General features: G+C 47.0%; 1 protein-coding gene across 2 annotated transcripts in view; it reads left to right on the top strand.

Annotated features, from left to right (window-relative positions):
• Positions 1 to 6,188: 6,188 nt before the first annotated feature.
• CYSLTR2 (cysteinyl leukotriene receptor 2) overlaps positions 6,189 to 15,881 on the top strand; it is a 29,562-nt gene continuing 19,869 nt past the window's right edge. The window contains exon 1 of one of the 2 annotated variants that reach the window (XM_055336174.1): positions 6,189 to 6,569. The gene's annotated coding sequence lies outside the window, so the exon portion shown is untranslated. The remainder of the gene's footprint in view (positions 6,570 to 15,881) is intronic. The other variant, XM_055336175.1, reaches the window with a different exon arrangement.

Genomic DNA, 15,881 nt, shown 5'->3' with positions numbered 1-15,881 from the left:
CAAGCATGGACTATGCAGGAAGGCCCATTATAGGCAGAACAAGAGCAAATGTGCATGTTGGAGGAGGTAATTGGGAGCAGCTAGCTCTTTTTGGTGCCTGGAGCTTTACCCCAAGCTTTCTTTTTATTTTATTTTTTTAAAATCTAGTTAATCCGGGACGCCTGGGTGGCTCAGAGGTTGAGCATCTGCCTTCAGCCCAGGGCATGTTCCTGGAGTCCCAGGTATCAAGTCCCACGTCGGGCTCCCTGCATGGAGCCTGCTTCTCCCTCTGCCTGTGTCTCTGCCTTTCATGAAGAAATAAATTTTTAAAAAAATTTAAAAAATTAAAATATAGTTAATCCATTAACATCTAGTGTATTATTGGTTCCCGAGGTAGAGGGCAGTGACTCCTCAGTCTTACCTAACACCCAGGGCTCCCTCCATCCATCACCTGCCCTCCTTCACTCCTGGCGCCCGGTGACCCCGTCCCCCACCTCCTCCCCTCCAGCGACCCTCAGCTCCTTCCCTAGACTTCAGAGTCTCTCGTGGTTGGTCTTTCTCACCTGCCCTTTGCAGTGAAGTGACTGCCTGCCTTTGGAATTCTTAGAAATTCTTAGAAATAAAAGAAAGTCTTGATGAGATTTTTTGCCTCTACCAGAGGTTTATAGATTCAGAGGTAAAGGGGGAAAAAAGAGGTGTTTCCCTCCTCGATCTTTCTAACCACGGAGGAGCGTCTTATTCTGTTCCTTGCAAACCTGATATGGAAGCGTTAGTTCTGGGCGTGAGGGGTTAAATTTTTTTCACTGTTTTTATTTTAATGAGCTGGACCTAAGTCCGTTTGTTAGATTTAGGGCGGGGAGGCGAATGGAAAGCTGTATGATTGCTTGTAGACTTTGTTTCTCAAACTCTTTTTTTTTTTCCTGAAGAATAGTAATTTATTCTGAGCATAGTAATATAATATTTATATGCTGTTAATATCCACTCGGGTCAAATATTAGAAGCAGAGTCGCAGGCCTGGGAAAAAATCTTGTTCTCGGGGCAGAGCCACAGCTCCACAAAGAAGCAGCACGGATAAGGCCCCACACTCACTCCCGGTTCTGTGGTATGAAGGTCCCATCACTATGCCGTCCGGTCCACGGTGTTGCTGGAGAGCTGTGGGACATTCATACAGTGGTTCTAGAAGGCTCCTTCCTCTTCATCTTCACAGCGGCAGCAGGCCAGAGCTTTTGAGGAAGACCTTTTTTTCTTTCCCTCCAAGTTTCAAGATTTTGTCACCTATGGGACCTACAGTTGGGTTGAGGAAGGACTTGCCATTCCAGCTCCTATCACTAGGCCAGGGTCAAGGCTGGGAGGGGTGGGGAAGGGTGCTAGAATCAGTGATTGGAGGAGATCCAGGGTGAGGGTACCTCCAGAGCCAGCATGTCTCTCCTGTGGCCTTTGGGTCGGAGTAGGGTCAGATGGGCAGGCCCTGGGTGCTGTTAGCAGCTTTTCAGGCCTCTGCCCCGTTTCTGGGCCTGCTGTATGTAGCACTAGCTCTGTGCCAGGACTCGGCTCCTTAGCAGGTCCGAGCCTCTGCTTCTTCAGAAGAATCATGATTTACAAGGTCAGTTACAGATCTAGCAAAAGGCGATAAACATGTGAAATAAACTAAGCCTTCCTTGTTTATTTTCAAGGAACCATTTGCTGTTTTCTGTCCAACACAACCAAATTCTTTATCATTTCTGTGCTACTCTCAGGGCCTAAAATAGTGCTTTTTATTTCGGGACTTAAACAAACAGTTCAGTTTGGCACATGGGAAGAGAGCAAGAGAGTCACGAACAGGAAATGTGACCTGAAAGGGAGGCTGGTGCAGGTCCGTGAAGGCAAAGTGCTCATTCTGGGCACGAGGAGCCACTGCCCTGGTGCCAGGCTTTGGGGGACCCTCTCTGGTCCTCCTCCAGCCCTGCCTGTCCTGAGGGCACTGGGAGTCCATAGACCTAACCTCCTCTTACACTGCTGTCTAGACTGTGCTCAGGGGACTTGAGGATTCAGCGGCCAGATGTCCCCAGAGGCTGTGGGACCACTTCCCCAGAAGTGTCAGAGCATAGAGTTTGTGGAGTCGTCATGTCCTAGTGGTGGCCAAGGGCAACAGGTGGCAGGGGCGGGAATATGGACCAGAAAGGTGGAGCGTCCACAACCCTAAGTGAGGAGCTCCTGGTAACATGCAAGGGAGCCAAGGGTGGGCCCAGGACACGGGCAGCTGCAGACACCTGAGATGGCCAGAACCCCAGGAGCCGGAGAAGTCTACACAAACAGGGGGGTTCAACAATTTACAGAGATACGATATTAAAGAAGTAGTGATGGTGACGAGCGCTACAAAACGAAGTAAAGCAGGTGAAGACGGGGTAGAGCGTGTAGGGGGAGCTCTTTCAGAAAGGGAGACCGGGGTGGTGGCATTGAAGCAGAGACCCAAATGACGTGAGGACTTAGGGGCAGGGACATTGTGGTGCAGGTGCCTGGAACAGAAGCAGGAAAGTCCTCAGGGATAGAGAAGACGTCGTAGCGATACGCAGGACGGGCTGATAGGTCAGGCCCTTGTCGACTCTAAGGAATTTTTTTCTTTTTGACTACAAGGATTTTTATTGAGACTGTTGGGAAGTCATTGCAGAGTTCTGAGCAGGAGACTGACATGGTTTGGTTTCCTCTTAAAAAAAACTTGACAGTAGAATGACAAGAGTAGAAATGGGAAGACAATCAGGTAGGATGTTATACAGCACACATTTTTTTTAAAAAGACTTTTCCAATTTATTTAAAAAATTTATTTTTAAAAAGTGTGGTAAAATATGCATAATGTAAAATTTACCATTTTTCAGGGTACGGTTCAGTGGCATCAAGTACATTCGGACTGTTGCACAATCACGCTCCATCTCCAAAACTTTTTTCATCTTGTAAGACTGAAAGTCCATATCCGTTAAAGAGCTCCTCGTTCTCCCTTCCTTTAGCCTCTGGCAACCACACTTCTACTTTCTGCCGCTATGAATTTGACTACTTTTTTTTTTAATTTAAATTTTTTAAGAATACAGAAGTTTTCTTTTTTTTATGTTTTCATTCAATGATGCAAAACACAGATGCTGATTTGACGTACATTCACATATAACTTTTTCTCTCACATTTACAACGCAACAGATTGGTGAGTCCGAAGGAACTCTAATCATGCTAAGGAGCAAATAGCATTAGTATTTCAATAGCTTATTCCAACTCAGTTCATCTTTAATACTCTATAATATCTTCATTAAGTCATTTGATGAGATAGATCCGCCAGAAGATGGAGGTGACCAAGGTCAATCCAACTCTTAGCCACAGGTGGGTTATGTGGTGACTTCTGAATGCAGAACCTTGATCATGCTGAAGAGCCACTTGGGAGCCCAGTCAGAGCTGCCAGCCTGGAGGAGGTACACAACAATGCAAATGGTGTCATCTTGCTGGGCCGGGCTCCTGAATTTTACTACTTGAGATACCTCAATATAAGTGCAATCATACAGTTTTTATCTTTTTGTGATGATCTTATTTCACTTAGTATAATGTCTTCAAGGTTGATCCATGTTGTAGCATGGATCAGAATTCCGTTCCTTTGTAAGGCTGAATAATATTCCATCGTAAGTACATAGTATATTTTGTTTATCCATTTATCCATTCACCCATCAATGGACACTTGGGTTGCTTCCACCTTTTGGTTACTGTGAATAATGCTACTATGAACATGACTGTACAAATAGCTCTTCAGCTGTACCTGGGTATGCTGTGGGTGCTCTCAGTTCTTTGGGCTATATACTCAGAAGTGGAATTGCCAGATCATATGGAGTATAATTCTATTTTTATTTCTTTTTTGAGAAACTACACACATCCTACCAGCAATGCCCAAGGTCCAATTATCTTCACATCTTTGTCAACACTTGTTTTTTTTTTTTTTTTTCTCTTTTGGCAGTGGTCGTCCTAATGCATAGGAAGTGGTATCTTATGTGGTTTGCATTTTTGTAACGATACATAACGTTGCATTTTTTCATGTGCTTCTTGGCCATTTATATATTCTCTTTGGAGAAATATCTTGTCAAGTCTTTGCCTATTTTTCAATTGAGTTGTTAGTTTTTGTTGTTGTTGAGTTGTAGGAGTTCTATTTTTATTCTGGATATCAACCCCTTATCAGATGTGTGATTTGCAAATATTTTCTACCATTTGGTGGATTGCCTTTTTACTCTGTTCATGTGCCCTTTAATATACAAAAGTTTATAATTTTGATAAAGTCAGATGTGTCTGTTATTTTTTCTTTTAAAGGCTGTGTGATATTCAAGAAATTATTGCAAAATTCATGAAGCTTTCCCTTATATTTTCTTCTAGAGTTTTACACTTTTAGCACTTATTTTAGGTCTTTGATCCATTTTGAATTCATTTTTGCATATGGTATTAATAAAGGATCCAGCTTCATTCGTTTGCATGTGAATATCCAGTTTTCCCAGAACTATTTGTGGAAAACATTGTCTTTTCTCATAAATGGTCTTGTCATCCTTATTACAAGTTTTTAGACCATATATGTGAGAGTTTATTTCTGGGGTCTCTATTCTACTTCATTAGGCTAAATATCCGTCTTTGTGCCAAGACTACACTGTTTTGATTACTGTGGTGTTGCAGTAAGTTTTGAAATCAGGAAATATCAGTCCTCCAACTTTGTTCTTTTTCAAGATCATTTTGGCTATTTGGAAGTCCCTTTAGATTCCATATGAATTTTAGAATAGATTTTTCTATGTCTTAGAAAAATATCATTAGGATTTTGATAGGGATTGTATTTTAATATTTTAATTTTAATATTTAATAATATTAAATCTTCCCATCCATGAACATACGATGTCTTTCCATTTATTTAGTCTTCTTTAATCTCTCAGCAGTATTTTGTAATTTGCAGTGTACAAGTCTTTCATCTCCTTAGCTAATTCCTAATTATTGTATTTATATATTCTTTTTGATGTTATAATTAGAATTTTTAAAATTTTCCTTTTGAATTGTCCATTGTTAGTGTATAAAAATGTATTTTGTGCTGGTGGTTTAAATGACAGGTTTCTTTGTTGTAGTACCTGGACTGAGTTCTAGCTACTGGACCTTCTGTGTGCCTGGGGGCGGGGAAGGACATTGGTTGCCAAGGGGCCTGATGGAAGTTTTGGGAGTGATGCAACTTATACGACTGGTGATGGTTCCAAGACTGTATGCACTTCTCAAACTCATCCAATTGTATTCTATTGTATGTAAATTATACTTTAATAAATCTGACATTTACAAAGCTAAAAAAAATGGGAAAAAATTTGTGTTAATTTTACATCCTGCAATTTTGATGAATTTATTTGTTCCAATAACTTTTTTTGTGTGGAATCTTTAGAGTTTTCTACATATAAGATTACATCACCTGCAAACAGACATGGCTTTACTTCTTTCTTACCAATTTGGATGTCTTTTAGTTCTTGCCAAATGTTACTCCAGCATTCTATCCAAGAAATGATGAAGATTTTAATGGGAGTAGGGGAAGTGAAAAATGCTTGGGTTTAGGACACATTTTGCAGGTAGAAGAAATAGAATTGGTTGCCTTGGATGTTGGTTGTGGGAGAAAGAGAGGAGTTAAGAATGACTTCTAAGCTTAGAGATAGAATAACTGGCTGAATCATTGTGGTGCCATTTGATTAGATGGGGTAGATGGGTGAGTACATGCTTGGGAGGGGCCATATTAAATATGGTCATGGATGTGGACAATTTATATAAAAGCAAGAGAATATGGTAGGAAGATGTCAGAAGACCGACCCCTGGGGCAAACTCACATTTAGAAAAAGGAGTAGAAGAAAAGGCACCAGAAAAGAGGACGAGAAGCAACCCAAGTGGTAGAAAACGAACGAGGAGAGTCGGAGAAACAAAACAAAGACAGTTTGGAGAAAGTGGCATCGGTTAATAGTGGAATGAATTGGGGAAGGAAGATGAGGACTGAGCAAGGACCTTTTATGTGAGCAATGAGGTGGTCACAGGTGACCTCCAGCAGAGCACTTGCAGCAGAATGGGGAAGGACTCTGCCCATGCGCAAGTAATTTGGAAAAGCAAGTGGGTGATGGGAAGTGCTCTAAACAGCTCTAAAATGCCATACCTATAAAGTGAAGGCAGCATGGTTGTTACTGTTGTCATGGAAACAAACCCCATTTAGGAGAACTAATAGCCACTTAATACCCCCCTGAGTCTAGCCCATCGCATTCCCAGGATCTGTTGTGAAAGATGCTGATAAAAACAGTCCTTAGAGGGACAGGGTTAATCAGGCTTCTTCCTTTTAGATGTGGTCCCTAGCTGAAGTAATTCTCCCTTCTTGAGAAGGAAGCCAGACCAACACCCACACCAAGTTCTATAAAGCACACACAGACCAGCTGACCAAAGTTCCTTATTCTCTTGCTGTTAGCTGAGACTCCTCATAAAACAAATTTGCTACTTCACTTTTCTTTTAAATAAGCAAGCTGAATTACTTGGAAGAGGAAGGCAGGAGGAATAGAGGAGACAGAAACCAAGCAGCCGAAGCCCAGAAACATTCTCGGGTGAGCGTTTGTTTTTATCTTTGTTTTGTTAATTTGTTATTGAGGATCAGACCTTGCTGATTACTTCGTGGTCGGAAGAACGCCTTCTGAAAAGCAAGTTAATTCTGTTCTATTATAAATTTTTTGCCTACCAGATACGTGGACATTTGAAAGATATTGAGAAAGTACAAAAAAAGTAGAAGAAAGCAAAAACCACTACTGAGCTAGTGTCTACTGACATATTTGGGGGGTAGTTCTTTCCATTCTTTTTTGCATGTCTGCTTATAATTTTAGTTTGATTTCCACACGTGTGTCCATACAGTACGATTACTTGATGTGCAGTTTCCATTAGAGCATAAACTGTACGTTGCTATAAATTCTTCATAATTATCATTGTAAATTGCTGGATACTGTAGCATTGAGGAGATTTACCAGACCTCACTCAAGCATTGCTCTGGTTTTGACCATATAGCATCTTTCCTATCTTTCACAGACTGGGTCATTTTATTATGTAAAATGTATTTTTTCCCATTCAGGGGAGAGAAGGTTTTGGGGAGGGGGGAGAGGAGGTTAAATTTGAGAGTGTAGGTGTCAGTGGTTTTACTCGGAGATGAAATGAGAGGGAGAGAGTGTGTGACATGTACACATCTGTTTATTACCCCCTTTGGGACCCGAATTGGTGGTTTAGCCGTATATTCAGCCAGGATTACCTGATTCTGAGGAAACCAAAAAGTATCCCTAGAATAACTGAAACTTAGCTTTTGGAGATGAGCCAGTCAACTGTAGTAGTTTTTGTTTTGTTCAAAAAATTGTCCAGGTTGTTCCAACCGGTGGACAGCATAATGATAGCTGACCTAGGTCACCTGAAATATTTTCCTGTCTCTGACACATACCTGAGATTAATACATATTAAGGGAAGGACAGGTACCATTTCAGGCAAGCCACCCAAATCTCCCTTTGAATACTGTAGAAGTAATTTGTGGGAAGTATAAAATGAACAAAACCTCTAGGAATTTCTGTCATCCACCTTAACCACAGAAACTCTTGTGTTGAGAACCCACCTACCAATTTCATTTTACGAATGCTTTGAAGAGATGGACTTGTTTCCAGTGCATTGGTTAGAAGTTTAGAGAGGTTGAGTCTCCAGAATATTCCAAATGAATCAAAATTATGCCCAGCATCTGTTAATATTCTCCCTTCCTGTCGGCCTGAGGTCATAAGGGGTCCAACACCACACAAACAACACCTGTTCTGGAAGAAAAATAGCATCTTTTTGCAATGTGCTCATGGCTATGTGTCAGGATCACATCGGGCATTTTTTTTTTTAAAGATGTATGTATTTATTCATGAAAGACAGACTGAGAGAGAGGCAGAGACACAGGCAGAGGGAGAAGCAGGCTCCATGCTTCTGGAGCTGGATGCGAGACTCCATCCCAGGCTCCAGGATCTCAACCTGAGCCAAAGGGAGGTGCCCAACTGCTGAGCCAACCAGGTGTCCCAACATTGGGCATTCTTAGAACCCTATGTGTTTTCCAGACTGAGGAACCCCCATTTTTCAAGTGTGTCTTACACAGTAGACACCTGAGGCACACTAGCCCTCCAAGACTAAGCCTAGAAGATAAAAGCCTAACAAGGGCTTGTACCATTACCCAGTAGGCTCGGCTTAATGCAGCAGCCAAGCTGGATAGTACAGAGAAAGGCCAGCATTTGTCTGTGTTGCTCTGCTTTGCTATGGCGCCTTGTCAAATTTATGTGAGAACCTCCAGCACTGCATCCGTGACTTTTCTCAGGGCACTGACCACTGCCTTCTTCGTACTAGAGTTACTCAGGTGCTCGTCTCCACCCTTCTACAGACCAAGATGCCTGAGGATGGAGTCCTTGCAGAACCCCTAGTCCATGGGCTCCATTAAGAATAGATGGAAAAGTAGAAATAAATTAATTTATCAATGAATGTGGAATTTAGTTAATGGCTCATGTTTATCTCTGTTGAATCAACTAACTTTAAGAAAAAAATTACTCATGAGAGACACAGAGAGAGGCAGAGACACAGGCAGAGTGAGAAGGGGGCTCCCTGCGGGGAGACGCTCAACCACTGAGCCGCCCAGGTGTCCCTGCACCTATTAACTTCTTTATATTAACTCATCCACGGAGCAAATGGTACAACGTCTGACAGTATTTAGAGGAAAACTCCATCGGATCCATCACATGGCGGTAGAATGGGCTGATGCGTTTGATAAAGAAAATAACGGAAGCTGGAGCTGTTGAGTTGGACTCAAAGAAATCCCCAAATTGGAAGGGTCCTTAGGAAGATCCAGGGTCAGGAAAGAAAACTTTAAAGCTTTTTGCACCTCTAATGTTTCAAAGAGAGGTTTCAAGGACAGGGAGAAGCAGATTTGAAGAACAAGAAAGCAGAAAGGACTGGAGGGAGGACAGGTCAGGGGAGGGACAGAGAAAAGAAGCAAGTGGAGGGAGAAGGAGGGGAGCAGAGCCTATTTGCTTTAGAGATTTATTAAAAAAAAAAAAAGATTTTGTTCATTATTTGACGGAGAGAGAGAGAGAGAGCAAGAGCACAAGCAGGAGGAGCTGCAGGCAGAGGCAGAGGGAGAAGCAGGCTCCCCACGGAGCAGGGAGCCCGAGGCGGGCCTCGATCCCGGGACCCCGGGGTCCTGACCTGAGCTGAAGGCAGACACTTACCCGACTGAGCCCCCAGATGCCCCTTTCACTGTACATTATAGAAACAACAATTTCTTATCATAAAAAAAGACTGTGTCCCACGTCAGTGTCCCCCTCTGGGGCCGTAGAGACAGCCTTTGCCGGGTTGGCCTCGCACACAAGCCATGAGGTGCACAGAGCACTGGGGCGTCGCATGTTCCTTACAGGAAGTAGGTTTCCTTTCATTTTGCATTGACAACGCTTCTTGTTCTCTTACCAATTGTCGGAGACAATGGAAGGCACTGTCCTTGTTGCCTGCAGCAGACAAATCCCTACCGGGAACCTGCTTGGACTTGCGAGGACAACCGCGGCCACCCCTCCTCGTGTCCGGAGTGTCCCTGTCCACGAGTTCGGGGCAGAGCACGGCCTCTCCTGCTGCCCACCACCCCGGCCGCGGCCTCTGTGCTCCTGCCCCAGAACCTAGATTTGAATTTCAGAAACAGTCAGTTTGTGTTGAAAAATAAACATTATTTTGTTGCAAAAGACCATTGGGAATTTTCATCTTTTTCCCTGGAGGACATTTAGTGTGAGGCAGGAGTGGGGGACGCCAACGACCCTTGACCCGCCCCGCACTGTGCTAAGGCCCAGGGCACCGCAGCCTTCGGGGGGCCTCCCCGCCGTGGGCCGAACTGCCCGGGGGATGGGTGCCTGGGGGTGCGGGCCTGCAGGCCACGGGGGGCGGGGGAGCGGCCCAGGGCCTGATGGGGTCCAGGCAAGCTTTTTCGTAGAAGTGGCGTCTAGAAAGAAGCGTGAGGCTGTGTCAGCGGTGGCCAGATGATCCGGAGCCCCGGGTGGATGCGCAGGGGAGGCGCGGTCCATGGGGCTGGAGTGGATCTCAGGGGACTCATGGGAGACATATGCCGGGTGACAAGATCCACACTGTGACCGCCTGGAGTCACGTTTGATTATGATGAGATAGTGGGTTTGAAGCCGAAGCGTAGGGTTGTCAGATACGCAGTTTGGAAATGTCCCTCTGGCCATCGGGTAGAGAAGGGACCGAGAACAGCAAGAGCGGCGGCAGGGAGCACTCAGGGGACTGTGTCCCTTGTGTAGGTGAAAGGTGACAACCTGTCCCGGGGCCACCGTCCGCTGGGCCCTGTGATGGAAGGAGGTGGGGGGCGGGGAGAGGGGGGTACTGAGGCCAGATGGGCTTCGGGGTTGGGGGGGTGCCCTGGGCAGCAGGGCAGGCCCGGCAGGGAGGTGAGCCCGGGCCTTCCTGCTGCTCCGTGCCCTCCCCTCTGTAGCTCACACATGCCCGTGGCCCCCGTGCCCCCCGCAGCTTCCCGGGGAACCTCCCGGACAATTCCCCCGGCTTCCCGTTTTCCCAGACACATCAAAGCACCCTCTTCTTATTGTTTCTCAGTGCCCTACACAGCTACCCCCCACCTGGCACACTAAAAAGTCCTCAGGCTCTTCTCCCCTTGGCACCAGGCAGGGTGGTATCAAGCACAATAACGTGCCTGAGTGCCAGGTCCGCGCAGCTGGGTGGGAGGCTTTCCCCGGGTCCCCTCCTTGGGCTTCTGGAAACCTCTAAGGGGGTGAGTACTTGTTAATGCTCACTCAGTGAGCAAGGGTGGGTAGAGCTGAGATTTGGCTCCTCTTGTGGTTTAAAGCTTTTCTGTGATACCACGGCGCCTCTGTGTCCTCCCGAGACGCGAAGGATGCCTAACAAGCCCCCTTCGTAAATGATTTCTTGGCTCTAAGACATGAATTCAACAGCAGAATATGAAATGCCTTGGTGGGAGGGAAGAGAAGGAGACGGAGTCTTCATCTGAATGAGGGCGCTTTGCTGAGCCCCTGAGTCACGAGCCTCTGGGTCATGCCATGTGCAGCCACTTTGTGGGCAAGGATAGTCCGAACACGGACACCGCTTCTAAGAAATTATTGAGCTCTGTCGGGTGACGGCTCCTGAAATGACACTTGCTGGCCTTCTGGCTTTGCAGTGAGAAAGCTGGACAATCAGACACAGACGTAGAGTGGCCCCTTGGCCCTCCTGAGGTCGGAGACTGGGTTAGTCACAGACACCGCCAATCTTCCTGGATACACTGGTGAAGTGCGTTAGGGGCCAAAAATTGCTGAGATAAGTTTATAAAATTCAATCTGTAATCAGTGACGTCGGTTCGTATGTTCTCTTCAACCAGAGCTAAGGGACGCCCGCGTGGCTCAGTGGTTGAGCATCTCCCTGCTTCTCCCTCCGCCTGTGTCTCTGCCTCTCTCTGTGTCTCTCACGAATAAATAACCGAAGTCTTAAAAAAAAAAAAAAAAAAAGAACAAACCAAAAACAACCCAGAGCTAAGAAGTTAGAAGAGTCAGCACTGAGTTAAAATAATCCTTAAACAAATGAAGTCATATCTTCAAGGGGCTCAGAGAGGTCCTCACACACTCAGGTCTTTGCGTTCAGTTTTGTCTTCTTCTGTTGTAGTGGCTGAGTGTCCCTAGTGAGAAAGAACATGGGAGAAAAGTTAACTTTGGGAGAACCTTGGAGGACGAGAGAAGGAGATTAAGCAGAGAGGTGGGAAGAAGGAGGTCAGAGATAATGCCATGCATCTCACTCTTGGGGGCAGAGAGAGGCCCCCTCACATGCTCAGATGTCAACCTTCTCCTAGGGTTCAGTTCTTGCTATGCTCCTGGAGACACACTGTTCTCTGGAAGCATCTGCACCCTCAAAATTGTGAAAAAAATCCAGTTTTAAGGGGCAACTATCTCCAAATGTGTTCAAAATCCATAGGCATCTTTTTGCACAGGAAAACATGCAGAGAGGAGCTTCACAGGAGAACGTACAAACAAGAGGGAAAAAGCAATCAACAAACCATGGAGAAAAGGCAAAGGGTAGAAAAAAGGCAACTATTGCTCATCCACGTGTCTTGGGCTGATGTCTGACATCTGACTCCTCCGAAATGGTCGCTTTTCATCCACGCAGACCTTTGCCCTGATTAATGGTGGCTCCGGCAACACACATTTTCTTGAGGTGCCTCTTCCGTCTGTCCTTGTGCCTTCGTGGTGGTGGATGTCGTTTTTCCCTGCGTCCTGAGGTCTGAGCGAAGTTCCCCTTTCCGTGGAAGAAGGCGGCGGTCAGTGGGTGCTGCCGCCCAGCCCCATCCCCAAGCCGGGCCTGACAGTCCATGTTTCACGAGGGCCCAGCAGCTCTGGGCAGAGGCCTGGCCAGGACGGCTCTGGTGGCTTCCCCGAGCCCTCAGGAGTCGGGGAAAGTACTAGAAGGAGAGGAAGGCAGGCGCAAACTGAAGGGCACATGAGGATCGGCAGCTGGGCCAAATTAGCAAAAAGCTGACAACCCAACTGCTATGATTTTAAGAAAATGTTCTAATTAGGAGACTTTAATATGATAAGGTGTCAGGTCTTTAGAGCTAAAAGAAGAAACCAAATGAACGAAATGCAGGATTTATTTTGGGGGTTTTTGAACTGCCTCGGAACATTCTGGAATGTAGGGAGCAGGCAAGTCAGGGAGAGGGACCAGTCCGCCGTACCCTCCCTACTGGTCCTGCTGGGTTGCTGAAGAGTCTGAGGACAGACGGCGACAGGGGCTGCAGGTGTGGTTACAAAGGCGGCCAGTCAGGTCAGACAATGAGGGGGGCCCGGGGGCCCAGCGAGGCCAGAGACCCCCTGCGCCCCGCGACACCCGCCCGCGGGAGCCGGCCCACCCCGGGGCTGGGAGCCGGGCCGGCCCAGGGGCTCTTGCTCAGGGTTTCAGGCCACCACAGACACCCGCAGCCATCTGGTGAGCGACACATTGAATTTCCTGCCTGCTGAGGCTCAGGTGGGTGGGATCCGGGAGGGCAGGGTTCTGGAAGCTTCGCCACTTCCAAATCTGGGAGTCCTGACCCGAGGGCGAAACCTGAACAGCAAAGCTCTGGGAGTGGAGGCTCCGATCACCCGTGGGGTGCATCACCGGGCCTTACGCAGGACTGGGCTCCAGAGCCCCGGCCCCAGGCCGTTAGGCAGACTCCGCAGAGCGGACTAAGCGGCTTGGAGCCTCCTCTCGGGGAGTCTGCTCTCGGGGAGCCTGCTCTCGGGGAGCTTCCAGAGCTGCAAACGCTAATCAGCCTTCCGGGGCTACAGCAGATGGGCCGAGGCGCTGACCTCTCAGCTCCCGGCAAGGGGGAACCAGGGGCCTTAGGGAGGCAAAGCCCCGTTGGCCTGGAGGTGCCTCTGGGGACTTGCACTTTGAGGCACCTTGCGGGGCACAGGGCGGAGGGATGGCAGCAAGAGAATGCTCTGAAATGCTGGCTCCATGGAATCGGGGCCCTGTGGGTGCCACCAACCTGCCCCCCATCTATGGTGAAGTCTGGGGAGCAGCTCAGTTCCTCATTCAAAAGATGTGGTAATCTCAGTTCTGTCTGTATTTCTTCTTTTTTTTTTTTTTTTAAGATTCTATTTGTTGATTCATGAGAGGCCCAGAGAGAGAGGCAGAGACACAGGCAGAGGCAGAAGCAGGCTCCATGCAGGGAGCCCTACGTGGGACTCGATCCCGGGACCCCGGGGTCACGCCCTGGGCCGAAGGCAGGCGCGAAACCGCTGAGCCACCCGGGGATCCCCCTCTGTCTGTATTTCTATTTGCGTCTCTAAAACTTAATTTACTTTAACCCTTTGGAAAAAATCTGAAAGTACAAGACCGTCGCGAGGTGGCCAGAACATATACGAGGCTTTACGTGTCGGCCATGACTTTTGGGGCCAGTTTCAAGGAAGGACTGAGCAGTCCTGCAGGTCAAGAATCAGGGACTCAATGATACTTCCCTATTTTGAGGGATGGGTCCGTTGGGTACTGTGGGGCCTCTGGGATTTCGAGGGACAAACATGTTGTAGAACCTTCTGATCCAAAGGGTTGGTTCTCTGCACAAATTCAGGTCTTAGTCAGAGATCCTTTGCCCTAACAACGACTCCCACATGGTGCTCTCTCTCGTGCCAGCCCTGGCCTGTGCACCGTCCATGCACCCACACCTTCATCCTCACAGGCGCCCTGGGAAAGAATGACTGGTATTATCACTGCCCCCATTTGATGGAGGAGGAGTGGAGGCCCAGGGAGAGAAAGTTACTGGCCCAGGGTCACAACGCCAGTTGGTGAAGGAACCAGCGCTCACGTGTGGAGTCTCTGCCCTCACCTCCTGCCCTGCCATTGCCTCCCTGCCACAGAGATGCCATATATATATATATTAAGTATCTCTCAGCCTTGTTTTGATATTTTTACCAATGCCCTAAGAGCCTTTTCACCTTTTAAATCATTTTTCAGGGCACTTGAGTGGCTCCGTCGATTAAGGGTCTGCCTTTCACTCGGGTCATGGTCACAGGTCCTGGGATCGAGCCCCGCATTGGGCTCCCTGCTCAGCGGGGAGCCTGCTTCTCCTTCTCTCTCTGTTCCTCCTCCCTGCGCCTCCTCTCTCTCTCAAGTAAATAAATTAAAAATCTTTAAAAAATAAACCAACTTCTCAAGGCCCCAAACTTGAAGTTAAATCATAATAGTTACATCGTTGAGTGTCCAAACCGGGTGAAATATTTCCCACTCCTCATGCCATTAATAGACAAGGCAAGTGAGTCCCAGAGACGAGAGATCACTTGTATGGGATTCCCAAGCTTATAAGTAGCAGATCTGACTCCATGACCTTACCCCAACTCCCTCCTCTGAATAGTTCCATGAGCTGTAAAAAGAACGTTCTATTTGCCATTTCACAGTATTCAGTAGCTCTGAGGGCGAAAACCCAGGTTATATTCTAAAGTTGTCAGAGGAAACAAAGAGCATTATGGTGGGGGGAGTTGTGACCTGTAGGGTGGTTATTAAAGCAGATGCCTCATGCCATGGAGAACTTCAAACCCACAGTGACGCGGTGGGAGGACGTAGACCTAAGTGAAGGCGAGAGGGAGGGGTCTGATGGGGCTGTGAATTCACCTGAACCATCAAATCCCATGGTTCTATGATGTGTTAACTGGTTTAATCTCGCAATGGCACGCTAAGGTCGGGAGATGCTAAGTTTCTAGACAAAATCCAAGGTTACAGTGGTGATTTTGTGCGTGGAGGGTAGGTGTGGAATTCAAGGCACGTCATATAAAAATAATGGAGATAACTCTGTCCATTGCTTGGATGGGAGATATTAAAGAGAGAGAAAAATTAAAGAAAACGTCCCCCAAATGGTCACCAGCTATATTGGTCTGCTCCAGCTGCCATAACACAATACCACGGGCTGGGTGGTTTAAATAACAGAAATTTATTTCTCACCCAGTTCTAGAGGCTGGAAGTCCAAGATCAAGATGCTGACAAGATGGATTTTATTCTGAGACCCTTCCTCTTGGCCTGCAAGCGGCCACCATCTGGCTGTGTCCTCACATGGCAGAGTGTGTTTCTTCTCCTAGGATGCTAGTCCTATTGGGTCAGAACTCTACCCTAACTTCACCTTATTTAACCTTATTTGTCTTTATAAAAGCCCTATCTCCAAATACAGTCATATTGGAGGTCGGGACTTCCATATATACCTTTGGGGGGCACGTAGACATCCAGTCCATCACACCAGCGGAGTGGGATTGATTTGAGAGGGAGGATGGACCCACGTATGATTTGAGGTGGAGACAGAAGCTCCAAATAAGGCTTCCCTGTAGACAACTAGAAATGTAAGA

The sequence above is a fragment of the Nyctereutes procyonoides genome, unplaced genomic scaffold (assembly GCF_905146905.1).
Source record: "Nyctereutes procyonoides isolate TBG_1078 unplaced genomic scaffold, NYPRO_anot_genome, whole genome shotgun sequence".
NCBI classification, from domain to species: domain Eukaryota; kingdom Metazoa; phylum Chordata; class Mammalia; order Carnivora; family Canidae; genus Nyctereutes; species Nyctereutes procyonoides.
Note: the sequence above shows the minus strand (reverse complement) of the source record. Positions and strands in the feature narration are given on the sequence as shown.